This window comes from Haemaphysalis longicornis, unplaced genomic scaffold, assembly GCF_048455015.1.
Source record: "Haemaphysalis longicornis isolate Haplotype H1 unplaced genomic scaffold, Haemaphysalis longicornis Haplotype H1 scaffold_10, whole genome shotgun sequence".
In the NCBI taxonomy this organism is placed as follows: Eukaryota; Metazoa; Arthropoda; class Arachnida; order Ixodida; family Ixodidae; genus Haemaphysalis; species Haemaphysalis longicornis.
Window position 1 is genome coordinate 56,147,502 of NW_027526204.1, and position 20,484 is coordinate 56,167,985.

At 46.0% G+C, this 20,484-nt stretch overlaps 1 pseudogene; it reads right to left on the minus strand.

Annotated features, from left to right (window-relative positions):
* Positions 1-5,004: 5,004 nt before the first annotated feature.
* On the minus strand, positions 5,005-20,258 carry LOC144159845 (casein kinase I pseudogene; annotated as a pseudogene).
* Positions 20,259-20,484: the final 226 nt, after the last annotated feature.

The following is a 20,484-nucleotide window of genomic DNA, read 5'->3' on the forward strand; positions in this document are numbered from 1 at the left end:
CACAACATGGGCTAAGAACATGGCCTTGCGGACAGCGCAAGATACGCTCACGACTTGGTTGCTTCCTTCTACACCCGGCAAATAGAGGGGCATTCATACGCACACCTGGAGGTTTTGTAGACGTCCGGTGCGGCAATTCGTTTTTACAACAGTGGTGGGCTTCCCAATGATGTCACGGTAACCTCTGCACAGTTTCGAGAGTGAATACGGCTATCCACCATTGAACAGCCAAAAAGAAAATGACGTTGGGCAGGCTACGACGCTTGGGGGATTATAGATGTATATTACGAGGGCAGTGCTATATCCTAGGTTCTTTAACTACGTCATGTAAATACATCTCTCTTTGACGCCTTATTCTCCGAGACATTTCATGGGAGCAGCACATTACGCAGCTTCAAAAATTTTAGGCGGGGCTGGACAGATGACACAGAAACAATGCCTGATGAGGAAGAATTTACGTACAATATTTACAGGAGGGTCATGAGAGGTAGCCGAGTCTACACCCACACACAGGTTGCTTCTCGGTGGGCCCACAATAATATTCTCAACGCCTTTCTTCTTCGTTTCCTGGGGAAAAAAATTGTCTCTTCCTTTTTTAAACAATCAGTACCCCCTTTGTCTCCATTTCATCAATATATCTGGGCAATCACAAGCCTGTTCTGAGAGTTTTAGCCACGATGAGGATTTTAAAAACGACTGCCTCCAGTATTGTACTATACGTTTTTGTTCTATTCAGTAATATCCTCTTTTACACAGGTCGTACAAAATCTACTCATGCATTAGTGCTTTAGCTGCTCTTGCTATTCCTCTGCACTCCGGAAAATTTCACACGCGCCAAAAATGATGTCTCCCTACGCTCCATACATGCTCTGTCCAGCAGCCACAGCCTGGACGCTTTCTTTTCAGCAGGGCAAGTTCACTTTGTCCCGTAAGACAATGGTCAGTCACTGCTGAAATTTTTACTTACCTGAAACTAAGCCTTCTTCTTTTATTCGCTTTCACTGTCCCGCTAACTTCCATGATACAGTTTCGAAACCACCAAAAGAGCGAACAATCAAAGCGAACTGCAATAGTCTGCTTTTTGAACAGCCAGTACAAATCTCGAAGCACATTGGACATTATCTACCGTAAAACGTTTTCTCGACCTAAATGGATGCAGAAACACTCAGTGCAGTAAGTCGTCCATTCGGTTAGGAATAATCTGCTGCATTGTGCAGGGTGTTTGAAGTTCCTCACAAAATCTTTTGGCGTAAAGCATAAACCAAACTCCTTGTCTGCCGGAATTATAACTTCCAAAGGAGCTTCCTGTGATCCCTCAATTGTTGGCACCCACATATTATGCCCTCATTTGAAGTGTATACTTAATGCATTTCTATTCATTAGCTAGCGGTTATCATTTCAGCTGCACCAACAGAAGGACCGGGGTTTGACTGGCTGTACTGCCGAATGTTGATACATGGTTTGTTCTTGAGATATTGTCACAGAAAACCCGCAGTAGTGCGGTACAAGTAAGACGAAATCCACATGGTGATGAACCCACCATCGCACATACAATGGCAGGCACACACCGAGAAACCGAGAAGTGTGCTGCAGAGTGTAAACTATTGACAGCTATGAACACAGTTGTGTGCGAGCGTGCGAAATTAATTCATGACCGCTACCTCCTACCTACCGGAGCTATCACGATCGCCCGGTTGTACACATTTTTCTAAGCAACGTAGCATCAATTACCACAGACCCACCTCGCAACGTTAAACTCATGTTGCTGCTCTTTTATTCGGAAAAATTCGTGCGTTCTTATTTAAAGAATTCTGTTAGAAAGAAGGGTTATCGTTTGGGAACACTGCACATAAGCCCGTACAGTACAAGCCCGTACATAAGCCCGTACAGTACACTGTACAGCCATAAGCCCGTACAGTACATAAGCCCGTACACTGCACATAAGCCCGTACAGTACAGTACAGTCTAGTACAAGCTCGAAGACTAAGCTTGTTTTCAGATACATTTTCTACACAGGTAGAACCTTTACTCTGTTTCTTTGAGCTGATATTTTCAATGCATCAGCCAGCGTAATACCTTTGGTTTGGCACGGGTACTAAAATTTGCTTTGCTCAGTCTTTAAAAACCTTACCTTGAAACCATCTGCCGGGAGGTCGGTGACATTGAAAGGTGGACCCTCTGGGATGCATAAATATAGATGTGGAAATATTATACACACTTGTTCTACCAGCAGGACCATATCAAAAAAGCGCTCTCCAAGTAGTACTTGCTAACGTTGCCGAATTCTCCGGCAGTAAACTCGGAGCTCTGGGTCTTTATTTAAAATTGCTGTGTTCAACGGATACCTTTTCTATCAAACATCGGCAGCAATACTTTCTGAACTGTTTATATTCCGAGGACGCGGAGCTTCTATCTGCGTCCACGAGGGGAATCGAAACAAACTTTGCAGTTTCGTAGATACACTTTACCCCGGCAATGGTCATAATCGTAAAATTTACCTTTTAACAACAATTTGAAGGTTGGACCCTGTCTCCCACCCGGAAGGCATTGTTAATAAAAAGACAGCAAAGAGAAACGTTTGAAGCTGTGGCCTATAACATGTGCTGATGTTTTTGCCTCTATTCGGTGAAAGGGCGATGATTTAGAACCTAATGCGGAAGCGTTAGCCTCTGTGGTGCGTATGTTGCGAGCGCTGTGACACAATAACATGAAAACGATGGTTGGGATAAGGGAAACCACACCTTAACTTAGGCGAAGAATACGCACAATTTGCGTCCTTAAAAAAACTCTTTATTCGGTCCACAGGCGTTTAGCGACCCGGTGGTGCATCTTTTTTGATTAAGTATGTTGGTAATGCCATCAAACAATTTTGTCGGTCGCGAGTCAGCGACACGGCGCGCACTCCGCGAAGCGTAGAACGCGGAAAAACGCACGATGCCAAGTAATGAGAGTAGTTCCTGCGGCTGCTACCTTTTCCAATAATTTTTCTTTTGTTTTCCCACGATCTTCTAAGATTTATTTCTCAAGTAACTTTTGAGGATGGCCAGTTACTAGTATGAACGAGCTCCGGGTCAAGAACTGCCGGGCTCGCTTCTTTCTACGCTCTATTTCCCTATTCTTATAACGTTGAATTGATATCTGACGGATACCTTGGCCCTCACCAGGCAGCAATTATAATAAGCAATCTTGGCTCCTTCGCTTACGAGAGTATGGAACAATTAGAGTGTGGTGTTATAACTTCTGGTTTCACAATTTTTCCACCATATTTGCTGGTTCTAAGTCCCCCGTTTTAATAGGCTGCTGTATAATAAATAAATTTAAAAAATAAATAATCAATAAATAAACAAATGAATAATGAATAAATAATTTAAATAAATAAACCCATTACCCGATCAATCAATCAATTTTTATTTCAGGTCCTCAGAAGCCACCATAGGTTTTGGTACTGATACACCACGTTTAAAAGCAAACAAATATCAAGATGGTTCAGCACACCGCATATAAGACAAAAAGAATAAAAAAGCAATGTTTTACACAATCTCAAAGCAAAAAACGTAGATTCCAGCGTTGCTATCCCTGGCACTCAGATGGAGAAACGTGAAGACACGACTTGGTATATATATATATATATATATATATATATATATATATATATATATATATATACGAAAAGAAAACTTTGAACAGGGTAACAGCACGATTGTTGCCAACGTTTCAGCAAAGGGACTTGCTTTCGTCAGGGCCCTGACGAAAGCAAGTCCCTTTGCGGCTACCGTGTCTATGAAGGCGACTACTTTCATTTCTGTTTTCATTTTTCCGCGATCGTGCAACTTTACTTCCACAGTTGCTGCTTTAGTTTCCCCCGCATTGGCTGGGGGACTTTCCACGTGCGAAATCAGCATTGCTACGGCAGTTGGGCGACTGGTATGGGTAGGGCGACGGCGATCGGTTGAAGCGGGTTGGTCCTCGGTTGGTGTTGGACAGGTATTCGTCGATCTCAGTAGGGCGCTGGCCGGGTCGGGGACGTGGGTCATCGACGGAGAAACCCCGCAATACGAGTCTCCTGTACGGGCAGCGACGATAGATGTGATCGGCCTCTCCGCAGTGGTAGCGCAGCGGAAGATTATCGGCGGTTCGCCATACGTCCGTCTTCCTCGGCGCCTGGTTCTGGCCTGCAGGTGGTCGGGCGGGCGATAGTGGACGGCGGTACGGCAGGACTTCTTGATGACGGGTTGGAGCAGGGCGGGGTCGTCGAACAGCCGCGGAGTACGTCATAGCTTGAGGCTCACGTGGTACTTCGGAAGGCGTGGAAGTCCCCAAAGCGAGTTTAATTTCTTCCCGGATCACGTCGCTCATAGAAGTGACTTGGGGTTGCGACGTTGTTGGGAAGAGTTTCCGCAGTTCTTCCCTGAACGACAGCGCGGATTGTCTCACGTAGTGTGTCAGAGGTAAGAGCCCCGGCATCGATCGAGTCCGCAACTAGCGCATTGATGGGACGGCCGTACTGCCTCGTGCGAATTTCTTCCAACATCTTCTCCATGGCGGCCGCCTCGGACGCGAATTCGGCCACCGATTTTGGAGGGGGGAGGGGGGGGTTGCGGACAAGGCAAGCAAAAAGTTCTTGCTTTACTCCTCGCAGCATCAGAAACCTCATTTTCTTTTCTTCCGTCATATCCGGGTCCGCGCGACGAAATAGTCGCCTCATTTCCTCAACGAAGATTACGACTCCTTCGTTCAGGTGTTGCGTTCGAGTTTCCAGTAAAAGAGCAGCTCGTTCTTTTCTCATCACGGTCGTGAAGGTCTTAAGGAACTCGCTTTTGAATTGTGTCCAGTCGGTCAAGGCGCTCTCGTGGTTCTCACACCAAGTTCGAGCTGCATCCTACAAGTAAAAGAAAACATGCCGGAAGGTTTCCTTATTGTCCCACCTGTTAAGGACCGCACGCTTTCCAGCTTCTCCAACCATTCCTCCGGGACTTCAGCGGGGGCTCGAAATGTTCGCGGTTCCTAGGGCTGCTGCAGCAGGATTGGCGACGTTGGTTCTTGCACCTTGGTGGTGGTTGGAGCAGTCATTGCCTTGGGTGTTTCTGGCAGGAGCCGGAAATCGCGCGGCAATCCGTAGGCTCGGCAGTCGTATGCTCGCTCCAGTTGGAGTGGGCTGGCGGCTTCCAGAGGTCGTCATAAAGGGTGCGTACCCAGTACCTCCACCAGATGTCACGAAGCCAGAGAGGACACAGTTGTCTTGAAGGAAAACACGTATATTGTAGCGAACTTGTGCTCCCCTAACAACTCAAAGAATACACAGACGGTGAAGCAGCAGTCAACAAAGTGACGGGTGCGGGCGAGCGTCGACGATCTGAATGCTTCGGCATCTGCTCTGCAGGCTTTTATCTTTCGGCACGAGTGCTTCTGGAACCGTCGATTTACATCCAGAACATTCTGGATCAGAGAAGATTATTCTGGGCTAGTGACGCTAACACGAAACAGTCCACTTATCTGAATGCGATAGCCGTTGCGGCATAAACATAAAGAATGCAAGACGCGCTTCGCTTGACACAGATAACTGAGCGGGGCGTAGCCGGGCAGAAAAAACAATCACTAAATAAACAAACAAACGTATACATGGTTCGCGGCAATATTATTTTGTCCATGACTTCAGTTACAGTACAATTACAGTTGACAAGAACATGTTAACAAGAATACTTCTTTGGGTAACCTACGTAATGAAACTGGATTGTTGCCCTTCATTGGAAACAAACTCTTGACAGTTTTATATTAGCTTCTAAACAAAAAAAACAGCCTAGAAAATATCATTTTGTTTTTCATGTTTGTTTGCAACATGAGTAGTGCTGTCGGTTTATGTTTACAAATCTGAAATTAGGGCTCTATTTTGCCCGTATTGAGAATAAACTAGCAGTAGTACCCTGGGAAGCTCGTGCGGGCATATATGCCCTTCATACTAATGTGTATAAGACATGGAGTTATTGGATCTTTCTCATGATTTTTTTTTTCATTATGGGGATCAACACAATTAGGAATTCCTGGCTGCACTGTCAGTGCGTGGACGCCTACTGGAGATGTATTAGCATGGGAAGCGGTTGAAACTCGTGTGTTTTTTAAACTTTCCCGAAACAAATCGCGTGAGGATAGTATGTCCAAACTACTAACTACTTAGCCATGGAAAGTGTTATCTGCCAGGTGCAATGGAAAGGTTTGAATTACCATTTCATAATAAATAACATGCATTCCCACGGGCGGAGTGTGGATACCGACAGAACCGAAGGCGCAAGAGCTATGCGTTCGCACGAAAATATAATTGAATTGCCCTTCGTAAGAGGTGTAAATTTTAATACCCTGCTCATCTATACGTGTTTGTTAAAGCGAAATCGTAACATTGTTTTTCGACATTTGTAGGGGTAGTATTTTTAAGCAAGAACAAACTGGATACAGTATCGTAGATTTGAATGAGTAATCTCCAAAACCACATAATTTTGAAATATTCATCCCGCCTATCAGGTGGCTGTTATGAAAAATATCTTATATACTATATCGACAAAATCGTGTTCAATTTTAGAAGGGGAGTGCGATGAAATCAAACATTTCTAAAAAAATAACTTAGCGCTATTCACACTTTGGGGGTGTAATGAAAAAAGTTCGTATAATTGAGCTCGTACGCCATTAACAATGTACTCCCAAAGCTTTGGTTTTGGTGTTCAAAGAGTTTTGGAATTTAAAACAACATTTAAAAGGCCGTTTGGCCATAGGGTATAAAAGTACGCCAGTTAGAGCAACGAACCTCCGTTTTTTTATAGTACTCCCGAGTTCGTTGCTCAGTTCCGGCTGCAAATGGTTTCTCTTATTTGCTTATATTTTCACTTTGTATCATTTTGTGACTTGTCTAAAGCATTTTGGTTTTTTGCTGCTTCCACCCTTTATGGTGCTTAGGACGAAGATACTAAGGAAATAATGTCTGATTTGTTTAAACATTTTAAACATCAAACAAATGAAGTTTTGCCACAATATTTGTAAGGGACATTTGTAGAGTTTGAGGTTAATTTAGTTAGTCACTACACATGAGGTGCTCATTTCAATTTGCCTAAGTTGAGGTCTTTTTGACAGGACGAGGAACGAGCCACTCTGTGGATTTGAAACTGGAGTGGTAGAGCTGTCACCAAAAGACATTTGCCCTCTTTGCTTTGTTCAGCAGTGACTGCAAGAAAACGTGCCAACGTGTAAGGCACGTCGGGCGAGAACGTAGATCTGCAGTCACGTAGATGTCCTCGTCTGGCCATTGCAAGGCACAACGTCAAGACATTAATTCCACTCGCTCCTGTCACCTTCAGACTAACCTTTAGTGACAGAAGTGGTCATTTGTCGTTAGTTTTATTTACTGGTCTCTCATTATTGCAGGGCCAAATGTATCATTAAGCGAAAAAACCACCGTCGGCGTCAATAACAACCTAATGGTCCCTAAAACAGGCGTCTACGAAGTGCTCCATCGCACGAGTTGTATAGCACAAGCTCCCACTCAGAAGGCGAGAATGGTAGACATCCAAGCCAGTACACCGCAAATTAAGTAAAAGAGCTTTAGAAGGAAGCCTGACGAGTTAAGAAAGAACCATTAACATAAGCATAGCAATTACATTTTGGTCAAACGAGCAGCGGTGCAGTTCATGGAATCAGGACGAAGCCATTCAAGTCCAGGTTAGAGTGGATTGAACTGGTCGAGAAAACTATTTATTCCTAATTTTATTTTTCAGGTTTTCGCCATGGTGCGCCCGAGACATCTACCGTAATAACTAAGCTGCCGATGAGATGACCACGTGTGGCGCCCTTGGAACAAGGCTCTGTTGTCCTTCGCTGTCAGCAGTGCCCGCTGCACCACACTGATCTGACCTTGGCTGAAGCCAAAAAAGATTTCTGATTCAAAGCGTCTCAAGTGGAATAGAATAAACAGCTTCGAGAAGGCGAGGCGGATTTGTTTCCGTCTCGCCTTGCGTCAAACTCGACAATATTTTATTTTTGGATCCAAAACTTACAAGACGCATTTACGTTCTCCTGGAGATTTATTTGTTTTCAACTAATTCGCGAGACCGACATAAATGGGGCCCAAGCTAGCAATAATTTCTTATATATTACTTGCAGTTTTTAGGAAAGGCTATCACCCTTCAATCAGCCAGTATCTCACACAACCGCAACCTATTCACACAATATTTAAAATGTGTATGTGAATTCCTGTAAATGTTCACAAGTCTATTACTATTCATTTTTCTGATTGTATTAGGAATAGGGTATTTGTGATTTCGAAGTGCGGAAGGAACTTTGCCGAGTCTTGTTATAAAAAGTTTAAATTTGCGAGATGTTGCAGTTGCTATTGTTGTGTAAGTTGGTGCCACATGAAAACCTCGCACGTATGTATACAGGGTGCTGCAAGGATATAAGGCGTTTTTAAAATTTCTAGCAGTGGGAACCACTGCTCCATTTCTGCTTAGACTTTACACGACAGTCGCATTCTTAGAATAATTTGCTTAACACCTAAAAACGAAGTACGGAGCTTAGCCTGCCTATGTAGAAAGAAATAAAAACAATTTTTGCTATTGGATACCAGCTCGCCACATTGCGAATTTTGACAGCACTTGTAATGTGGCGCCACCATGCGTATTCAGCACACAGCACCCGACGCTCCGCCACCCTGCCCACAACCGGCATAGCGTGTTTTGTGTTGAATACGTAAGGTTGCGCCACACCACAAGCGCGATTAAAAGTTCTCAAGATGGCGCGCAGGTTTCCCGAACGCGAAAATGGTTTTTAATTTGTTTTCTGAATAAGCACGTAAGCAGCAGTCTTGCTCTTGGTGTTAACAAAACACACTACAAAATGCGACCTCCATGAAAAGCTTCGGTGCGAACGGAGCGGTCCCACGCTCGAGAAAAATTTTTAAAAATAGTTTATTGGTGTATAAATTCTCTAGACAGAAAACAATGCTTTGTTTACTTCAGGAGCAAATTTCTTCTGATGTCCCCTTTTTTTTTAAAGAAAAGACAATAGCGGACAACTTTGCTCAGGAACGACGTTATTTAATTTAAACAGAGAAAACATGGTGTGCGGTTGTGTGGCTAACTACTTCGTGCTGCGATGTCATTTCCTCAATTTAGCCTACTATGTACGAAAACCTCCGAGCTGCGTTCCCCACTGTACTATGCAACAGAAAAAGAAATCTTCGAATACCTCATGTGACTGAAATACTGGTTAGATATTCGCAAGAATAATATTGGAGAATGTCTAAGCAAAAAATGTGCTCTGAAAGGGTTTTACTCTCCTTTTGAGGCAATGCTTGCATCAAAACACGGTAATTATACTGACCAACTCAGAAACTAGTATGAATGATCTCAAAATGTTATAGCGTTCCGAACTAGGTTCAAAATACTAAAGTACGCTGTGTAACAGTGAGTTTGATAAGGAAGATGAGGAACATTTGTTGCAGTAATTCCCCTACAGTGACAAAGATACAAGCACTTCGGCTTTGTACTGAATTTAGAGTTTCGAAGGTATTTACATTACTGGGCCGTTAAACTGGAGTGACTGACGAAATCTATTTGATCCTCGCTAGGCGTTTCCTGCAACAAAGCACGTTTGTTGGCCGTGACTGAGTACCCGCCTGCGGTTTAATGCTCCGCATACTTTCGATTTATGTTTGAAGGTGACTGACATTCTGATCCTCGGAAATGGCTTCAAGCAGATTTTTCGACCAACAGTGCACATGGTTTTTAAAGGAAGGATGTGTTGTTCAGAAGTAATTGAGAATATTGCAGACTATTTTTATTAAGAGTCTGAACCATTGCCTCCCGCAAAAAAATAACTTTTGCTTCGTAAATGGCTTCAAACAGATTTTTCGAACAATATTGGCGTAGTTTTCAATGCTCCGTATACTTTCAATTTATGTTTGAAGGTGAATGACATTGTGATCCTCGGAAATAGCTTCAAACAGATTTTTCTACCGATAGCACACATAAATTTTTAAACAGGGGATGTGTTGTTCAGAGGCAATTTAGAATATCGCCGAATCTTTTTGTTCAGAGTTTCAATCATTAGTTCTCCAAAAAATAACTTTTCCCGCGAAAGTGTTGGTCTCGCTACTGGATAACTTGCAGGAGCGAAGTCGGAGGCCATATCCTTCATAGCCTTGCAATCGATCATCCAGTTATGATTGACAGCGTCGTCACCCAACCCCCTCCGCCACACTAGGCACCCGCATCCACTAATCCCCCAGCAATTCCCTCAACGCAAGCATCCCCGCAGTGGTAACGAAAGGTGCCAGAGGGAGCGCAGGGCCTGAAAAAACAGCACGCTTTTAATCCAGACACCGCCTACGGGGACGCCATGGAGTAACATCCAACACTGTACCGCACCACCTGGGCTTGCCAAAACACACCAGCAGCCCCCATTATTCGCACTCCCACCCTCGACCAGTGGGAGGCCGCGCTGTGCAGTTCTGACCCTGAGGACCAGTGACAATTGGCGGACCGGGAACGCAGGACCGCAGCCGCCGCAGGGGCCCTGGACTGAGGGCTTCTCCCGTTTTCAAGCGCACACCCCTTTAACTTGAATAAATGTTTTACCACCACCACGACCAGGCAGCGAAGCCGTGACGGCTGTCTCTGTCAATTTCTCCCACCCCACTAGAACCTTCCACCCCATATCCACAAAATCTCTGATGACAGAAAAAGAACTGAAGGTCCCTCTTGCCCTCGTTACCAACCCTTATTATGTTACCGTAATAAACTCACTCCGAATCACCCTTTACCAATCACTCGAAGGCCGAGTTGTGCGCTAAACATAACGTATTCTTATGCAGGTAAGCCAACTCCCGGGACGAAAAAATGTAGAGCTTTTCCACTACTATCAAGTTCGAAGACTAGAGAAGCTGCACAAATGAAGTATGGTTTTGAGTTATGTATCCGATGTTATCTCTAATGTAGGTGTCGCCTTTTTCTCGGGATAGTATGACAAAATGTTGCAGCCACCATCTGCAACCATCCTCCCTTTCTAGTTGGCGATACACCACAACACACGGGAATTCAGTCTAAGCAGTATAAACCCTTATTGGTGATGTCCTGTTCGCTGAACAGAGATCGGCGATGTATGAACGCCCGACTTTACCCTCCACAGGGACCGAATATTCACGGACAGATGTTCTCTTTCCGCCATTGCCTTAGCGATCTGCTCCCTTCCCCGGCATTGAAATACTTGCCCGACACGCAGTTCTTGTGGGGCGTATCAGCGGACTGAACGGAGGCCCTTCATAACAACGGACGCAGTGGAGGGGTAGTAGGACGTCACCGCCGTGAAATATTCTGCACGGAGACGGAGGTGGTGACAACTAAGGTGTATCCTAGCGTGGGTTCCCAAGAGTGCACTATTGAATGGGTGTAATCTTCTTCGTCGGGGCATCTTACACGGCTACGGAAAGTTTGCTGGATTGTAATTTGAAGCATTGCTTCTTTGATTACCACGGTTTTAAACGCTTGTTTCGCGCCCTGATTGGCTTTCTGCCGTTTTTTTTTTTCCACTGAGCTCGGCTACACCACACCCGCGGCCTCTAGCCACAAAAAGGCTAGGCCTCACCAAATAACTCGAATATTCTACAATGAAGCTGTTATCCCCTCGCTCGCCCGGAAATTTCGTGTTCTAAGCAAGAAACCAAGGCAGTATCGAGGCGTTTCCCGCCAAAGAAGTCGAGCGCATGCGTTATGCTATGCAGGAACGAGTATTAGCCGCCAGAGAAGCCCACAGCAACCTTCCTTCGCAATCAAGCATACAGCACACAGTTCAGTATTCGTTATCAAAACCCGCCAAAACAAGCATCAAAACCACACGATAGATGATAAGGCGCATGCACAAAATGGGACCCCCCCTATGCGTTGCTAGTAAAGACTAGCTTTGTAGCTGCTCGCGAAAAGCGGAGTTGATGTCGTTCCAGTGCGAGCCCATGCGTCTGCCTCTGCCGCCAGAGAAGCCGAGCGCAAGTGACAACCTGCCGAGAGTACGAGAAATCTCCATCGTGCAAATCAGTTACGTGCACACCAAGGAGTTTATACTCGACCACGGACTCTAATGGGGTAAGGTTAATAAAAATTGGCTGCAGTCCGCGCTGTGAAAGCTTTAAACGACACCCACAACAATTTCCCATGCGACGTCACTTGAATTCACACATACCAGCGCCGCGCTTTGAACGAGGATCGCTGGCTCGGTGCCGGCGAGTCATTCCTTGCGCGTGGGCGGCTAACGTTTGGCTTTACAAAAAGTGAAACCACAGGTTCTGCCTCCCGTTACCGTATAAACCGGTATATAGGTCGAGTTTTTCTCCAAACAAATCCGCACAAAAGCCACCCCTCGTCTTATATAGCGGTCTTTGGCAGAATGTAAATTGTCTCGCAACAATGTGCAAGCGAAGTCCGTCGCCATCGCCATTCGTGTCGGGTTGCTCTCTCCCACTATCAGGCCTTTATTTGCTTTTCTCTAGTTTTTCGTCTTTTACTCGTCTATTGTGAGAGCGTGCATACATTTCTGTACGTGTCTGTTCCGAGATTAGTTGCAGCAGGCGACGCGAGTTCACCGCGGCGTTTAAGCTGAAGGCGATTGAGATACCGAGCAGAATGAGAATATGGCGGCGCAACGCCAGTTTGGCGTTTCGGAGAAAACTGTGCGGTACTGGCGGAGCCAGAAAGCTAAGCTGTGTGTGTGCAACCCCCGGAACAGATCGTTCTGTGGACGTCAAGCAGTGCACCCCGGGCTGGAGAACAATGTGGCGGACTTCGTATGCGAACTTCGCTCACGATCGCTCCCAATTACAGCGGAGGCCATCCGTGGACCGGCTCGGCGAACTGCACGATGAGTGGATAGCCGGCGACAACAAAAAGACCCATACGGGCCGGCTGCAAAGACCCTCCCTCGCGACCGTGTCAAGCTGGGTGTCCTTCTCTTGGCAGTCACTACCCGATGACATGGTTGCACCAGCGTTTAGGAAGTGCTCCATCAGCAACGCGCCTGACGGCACGGAAGATGACAGTAGAGATGACAGCGTTTTAGCTGTGGCATTAACGTTTGCGGGCCGCAATCGCAAACGGATAGCACCTCGTTATGCGACGGTTAGCGTGCCCGCTAACGCTATGGGCGCGCTAAAGTGGTGCTTTCCGCTATACTAAAACTCTCTAGTGAGAAGCAGTCATCCTCGGACGACTCTGAGAGCTCGGAGAAGTGACTTTGGCAGGCATAGTGAGTGGCAGTGATGGACAGGCGCTGAAAATAAATATAGATATCGTGTGTGCGCTTCTGTGCCGAATTGTTTTTTCGTAAACTTTTCCCACCTCAACGTAGGGGGTCGACCTATATTCCCACTCGACCTATAATCCGGTTTATACGGTACTTAAAATTCGCAGGGGCGGCGGCCCTAACACAGAAGCGCCGGCCACGGCAGGGCTAGAGCGGCGGACGCCGCCGCACTAGCCCGGGCGTGCGTCGACAGAAAGAAAACGGCACGGAGCATCATTCTAAGGGTGAGAGAGCGGAACCTAGCCATTCGATGTGCTAGCTCGGGGCTACATCATCACACGACACAAGCACGGACACCGGAATAATTCGGCATGTGAGCTTAGTCATTCCCATTGATACCGATTTCAGCTAGCTTGTTTACTAAGTTTGAGAATTTCGAGAAACCTGAGGGAATCTTTATACGCTTTTTATCAGAACCTGTTTCTCCTTTCGCCTTTTTGTAATACCTGTTAAAACACAACCGAATTAGTATTCACCAATTTAGAAAACGGAGACCCATTCATGCAAGCAGTGCGAAAAGGTAGTTTCCTTAGCGTCCAGATGTCTGTATGTCGTCTCTATATTTTGTTTTAATGCCCCGAAATCCAAACTTTGACGTACCTTTGCCGTTCGGCATCGTAAGTCCGTCTTGTCGGGGTTACCCAGAAGGTGCTATCGAACAATTTAAATTTGAGTGAGGTTGGCCTATAAATCGAGCAGAGATGATGTTGCAGCTGTGACACCTGTTGGTTGACAGACTAGCTGTGATAAACTAAATTCAGAACAGATATTAGGAAAAAACGAAGCCTCAACAGGCGCAGGACCGGCAAAAGGAAAACGTTTGCACCGATTGGATAGTGGGACAATTAAAATCACCGACAAGGAAAACTGGTACATGCGCGATGACGTACGGCAGTCTGGTTTAAAAAGTTGTGAAGACTCGTAAAAACCGCCAGCACTAGAGGGGGACCGATAACAAACGCCAAATATAAATTTCATGAAATTGTAAATTATGTCACACGAAAGAACCTCTAGATTAGAATGCAGTATCATTAGAAAACACACCAAACGGTCACTGACCGCAGTTAAAACACTCCCGCCGATTTTAAAAGCAGGATCACGTCTGTACACCACGTACTTTGTGTTACACTGAAATAACTCATTGGACGCTCTTTTATTTGACAGCCACGTGTCGGTTAGTGCAACAATATCAGTCTCAGAGTCACTTAATAACGCCCTAATGCTTTCCTTTTTAATGTACAGGCTAGGAATGTTTGTGTAGAGAGCAGACACTTCATCCTGATGTTGAGGACCCCCTCCTGGAGCTCGCACACTGCCAACTGCCATTGGGCGGCCCATACACCCGTCCGGAACACACCGGCCATGGGGATGATACAGCAGGTGCTCAGGCAGAGGGTGTGGACTTTAGTTCACACGCAAAATCGGCGTTAGCTTTTTACACGTAGTTCTCACTGCCAACAAAAAGCCTATTGTTGCGAAGTTTGTAAAATGTGTTCAGGCCTTTCCCGTACTCAAGCAATTTCTTGAGTACAGTTCGTGTTGCTAGCGAAAGGCCAACTCTAATAAAAAGTCGGTATCGTACAACAACGATCACTTGACTGCACACCAGCTGTTTTATTTTGTAGCAAGCAAATTTTACAACGATGGGCCTCAGCTTATCTGGAGCATATAGGCCTATCCTATGACCGCGTGCAATACTTTATTTGGTGATTTCTAAGCCTAGTACTCAAGAGCCGAACGACGCAATCTTCTCTTCGGATTCCTGCCAACTTTCCTTGGGGTTGTCTTCGAAGCCGAAACTCAGAAGGCTCTCGCGTCGTGCGCAATCTTCGGCATTGTCAAGCCTCGCTTGTAGATAGGTTATTTCATTAAGGAGACAATCAGTTGTTTGGCGTGCAGAAGAGATGTCACGCTGACAACTTTCAAGCGTAGTAGCGCCATCTCAATGGCTTCGAGGCGGGTATTGATGGCAGAAACAAAATCAACTACAGATTCATAGGCGGTTTAAGAGCGTTGATTTCCTTTGAAAAGTTAGGTTGGGCATTCTTTATTCTAATGCGGCGCTCATTAGTTTACTTTACCAATCGCAGTATTTCCTCATTGAACCCCGGGTTTTCATCGAAGCCACCACATAATACCAAACGTAAAGCACAGAATGGATCAAGCAAGGCTCCTGGGCATGGAAGCGCGACAATGGAGAGGTCGTCCGACCTCTACGTTCCACATTTTATGTTCCACATTTGCAACGTGGAATGCAAAGGGTACTGACCTTCGCAATAAAAAATAACTGTAACTACATTGCAGTAGTCGTGCATCCATGCCCACTCGTATTCTCGTAAGGCTGTCTCCCGTAGTAAGAATATCACTTCGAAGCTCACTATAACCTCTGTGTGGCGCACAATTTTTCTATTACTTCGTTCGCAGTGAAAATGAGCCTGAAGCTCCTAAGTATGTTTGAATAATTGGATGTAAACGAATTATTTTATTTTTTCACCTTGTGTCAAAAGTATCCGTGCTACTAAAACGGTTTTACTGAGGATCTCGTGGCGCAGTACTCGTAGCTAACCATGGCTTTTTACTGTGATTGTAGCACGAACGTTGTATGGAATTGTAACATTTGTATAATATTGTTCAAAAAGTATCCGGAATTTTTTGAAGTGGCGAGTACAGAGTTCAACGCAGGTTGGTATTTAATCGCTGGATTTATTGTTAAAATGGAAGAAGCTTCTGGTTAGATGCTGCCGTGGCGTTTCGTGTGATAGAGGCCTGGGGGCTAATGGTTGTCCCCTTGCTGCCACTGACGTCTTTACGTTTCTATTGCACCGAGTTCTCCTTCGCCACGGTCCGGCTCAAATCGTCGTCAGTAGCAGTGGCCGCAAATTTGAACGAACAGGCTCAAAGAGCATACTCGTAGCAGACCTACCAACATGCTGGCTGTGGATATTGATCGGAACCCCATGTCACCGTTTATTTTACACTCATAGCAGAGTATAGCCTTTGCATCGCCCCTATGTCCATTCCCCGTTCAACAATCCGAACAGCACGTTTAGCTTTTGTTTTAAAAAATCGGTACACTGCCTCCAAGAATCTTTGCTTGCCTGGCTAAAGAAGCCGGCCAGCTCCTTCGGATGCCTATACTGACCTCACAAGGTTGGTCGAACTTTCGCTATAACAGGTAGCATTGTGGAATGGCTTACAAAATATGCGCTTTTAGTGCTGATTTGGCACTCGTGAGTACACTCAGAACACGGCAGAAGCTTTAGGTGCTCTACAGACTCCTTTGTGGTTCTGAATATCATAAGTAACGAGAGCTAATTCATACCACTGCTCCTTGTAAACGGCAGACGGAGCCGTAAGCCTAAGCGATACACGTCACTCGCTAACACCTTTTCACATCTGTTAGCCACACTTTAGTTAGAAGTAAGGTTTACGTAACGCTCAGTCACTGCATTATTGCTCTGACCACTGCAATTCCTTTTGCGATAGCTATACCAGATGTGTGCATAACAATCAGTGTGTCATCGTACCGCCTGACCCCAGCCATCATTCCGTGTGCTACATTGAGCGATCTTATAACAGATTATGCTGTTACAAAATTAGAGGGAAATTTTATGCGCGGAGCATGACATGCGGCTGTTTCGGGTAGACGCTTAAATTCGCCCACAGCAGTACTCCCCTCCGGAACGAGTAGCAGTAGAAGTAATTTAGTGAGTTGGGCACTCAGTACTAGTGCACCTTCGAAAAAAAGCAGATCTGAAAGACACAAAACGGCAGAACAAGCAGAAAAGATGATCGCTGGGCGAATGGGACAGTGTAAGGTACCGGCCTGCCTTTCTGGACGTGTCATCTGCTTTATTACTCTTTCTGCTTCCAATACAAGGTCGAGGGCTTCCGTTTCTTGCCAAGGGATAAGTGCGCACCTTAATAGTTTTCCCTGATATATATGTTGTTATTTGTATCTGTAAAAACACAACTTGTCCACTATACTGGCCTCAAAAACTGACCACGGAACTCACTTCCTCCGCGCTGATGACACGTTCGGTTGTGAAAGGCAGGGCAAACAAAATATAGAAGAATATCCACATTTTTGTGCTTTTTATTACTAATATGGTTTTACTTACGTTTTGCGTAATATTTTAAAACAACGTGATTCGCCTTTTCTGTTTTGTTGTTTACCGTGTAAACACACAAAAAAACTGGCGCATTTGATGCCCCGCGCTATATCTCTGCTCCGAGGCGCCGCTTATGTTGCAGGCCGGCAGACTTATTTTAACCAGCTGGTGTTATTAAACGTGGCTCAAACTCTCGATACACCGACGTTCTCCATGTCCACCTACTTCAGAAAAACGGTCGTGGGGAAGGGATATCAAGACAGCTTCTGGTCAGCAGTAAACAGCTTAGCCACTGAGCAGCTCTCCTGTGGTCACACTTGTCAAGTAATAACAATTTGCAGGTGATGGACCTTTTAAACTAATTATTAAATGCAAAAAACTTGCACACATCGGGTGTGGGCTTTCGCTGTTGCGCAGTGGAGCACTCCTGCAGCCTGATTGCTCCAATAAAGTAGCAGCTACGGAAGGGCAAAGTCGCTTTGTATCCCTTGCAAGCTGCCGAGATTGACATTTCGTTTGGTCAGGTCCACTACGCTCGCGCTTCCTGCAGCAATATACCATGGCTACATTGGTGCTCATTCATTTCCTCTGTTGTTACATAGAGCGTGATAGTGTTCAATTCTCTGGAGGGGAAAGTGCGTGAGCGGGTACGAAGTTGATGGTACCTGAACGAAAAAAAAAGGCCTGCATTGCTTTGACTGTGCAATATGAACAACGGAGTGTCGAACCGTTCCGGCATGAACCGGTAACCTTATTTCTTTTTTCGGTTCAGTTGCGGTTTGGGTGGAGCATGCTAAAAAAGAACGGTTCTGGTTCGGGTTCAGTTCCGGTTTTTGGTTCGGTTCGGTTAAGGTTCGACACCCTGCGGAAAATTGAGTCCGTTTCTATGCCCTACCGCATTCCCCCCTTTGCTCTTCGATGTTTTCTTGACTGCCAACCCTTATTCCGTCTTAATTAACCCAACCCCTCACTTCCCATTTCTGATTCGCTACATGCATAGCGAGGGCCTCTGTTCTAGGAAGGATAAGAGGGTTCAATGCTGGTCGACCACTCTCGAAATCTTGTAGACACTCGAGTCACGACCCGGGGGTTAAAAAGAAGGTCCCCTTCACCCCCAGCAGTCCGAGTGGCGCTGGCTACCACCCCCAAGTGCAGGAAATAAAAATACCTTAACATAAATACCCGAGAAAGTGGTGGGGAAACAGCCCCGCCGGTAGCGTAGTGGTCATCGCACCAGACCTGTATTATGGAGGACGTGGGTTCGAATTCCACTGGGCGGCCGTTATTCACCACTTTCTTTCTGACTCAAAAAATTCATCTGTTTCTATGACTTACCGCATTCCCCCCTATGCTTGCCGAGGTCTTCTTGACTGCCAACCCTTATTCTATATATATTACTGCGTGGAGCTTATTAGACATATGATCTAGCCGAGAAATGAGCTGGCCAGACACTCGACTTGCAAAGGGCGCAATCCCCCAAAGTGGACATGTGCCATGGTTGTGCAGCCCCTGGCTCGCCGGCCATTGCGCCCGATGCTGCAGCCGAGGCTGCCGCCTTCTGCTTGAGCATGGTCCAGTGGAAGACGTAGTCGTACTGGTGGTTCAGGGTGCGGAAGCGGATGCGGAGGATCTGGCGCAGGTACTTGTAGTCGGGCATCTTCTCGAAGCGCAGGCCACGGCAGTAGTTCAAGTACATCGTGAACTCGGCCGGGAAGCCCTTGCAGAGCACCTCGACATCTTCTTCTCGCTTATTAAGTGCAATGCACTTCTTAAGCGACCCTGAACCTGCGTCCACCGGCGATGTCCGCGCACGTAGAGATGGGCGCGCGCAGCCTGGCCGCTGACATGGCACATACCCACGTGGGGGATTGGCCAGGAATCTCCTCGTCTTCCTTGGCAACGGGGGGAGATGGGCGCGCGCTGCCTGGCCGCTGACATGGCACATACCCACGTGGGGGATTGGCCAGGAATCGGGCGTGAGAAGGGCTAATGCACCCGCTTAAAGGAGTACTGACACGAAATTTTAAAGCTGAGATCCGCTCTAGCAATCAAGTACAACGACAACACAAATAGGTGTCTGTGAATAAATGCATCTTTCTTTCTTTGTAGTTGTGTGTGTGTGTGATCTCTCTTTCGCGAACATTACCGAACCGCGCCAATTCAACTTGTGCATTCGCACTTTCACATTCTTCCCCTCGGGGAAATGCGGGAAATTTTCTTCTCGTACTTCTGCTTCTTGGTGGCCGCCTTGAGACCCTGCCAGGGCAGGCTGCCCTGTTTGAAGTACATCAACACGTAGCCCATGGACTCCATGTCGTCCGCCTGCTCTGCTCGATGCCCAGGTGTGCATTGATGGAGGCGTACCGTGCCGCACCAGTGAGGCTCTTGTCTTCCCGGTACGGGATGTGCTCTTTGTTGCGGTTATCCCGGTACCTCTTGGCCAGCCCAAAGTCAATCAGGAACAGCTTGTTGCAGTGACCACCAATTCCCATGAGGAAGTTATCAGGCTTGATGTCTCTGTGGATGAAATTTTTATTGTGGACATACTCAATGTGGCTAATCATCTGATCGAACAGCATTAACACAGTCTTCATGGTGAAGCGCCTGGAGCAGAAGTTGAACAAGTCTTCCAGGCTAGGGCCAAGGAGGTCCATCACAAGGACGTTGTAACCTCGTTCAGTACCAAACCATCTTGTGTGGGGAATCCCTTCGTGGGCTTGCAGGATCTTGTACAGTTTACTGTCGTACAAAAGCTGCGGATACCTCGCCTTAGTGGACTCCATTTTCACCGCTACATCCTCGCCATTCACCATGTTAATTCCATGTTGATATATATATATATATATATATATATATATATATATATATATATATATATATATATATATATATATATATATATATATATATATATGAGAGGGCTTTGAAGATGGTCACCAGATAGAAATAATACTTTGGAGAAGGTAGCGGCCTCAGACCTCTGCCAACGTTTCGACAGGGAGACTTGTCTTTTTCAAGGCATCAGGGTTTATCTCTGGCACAC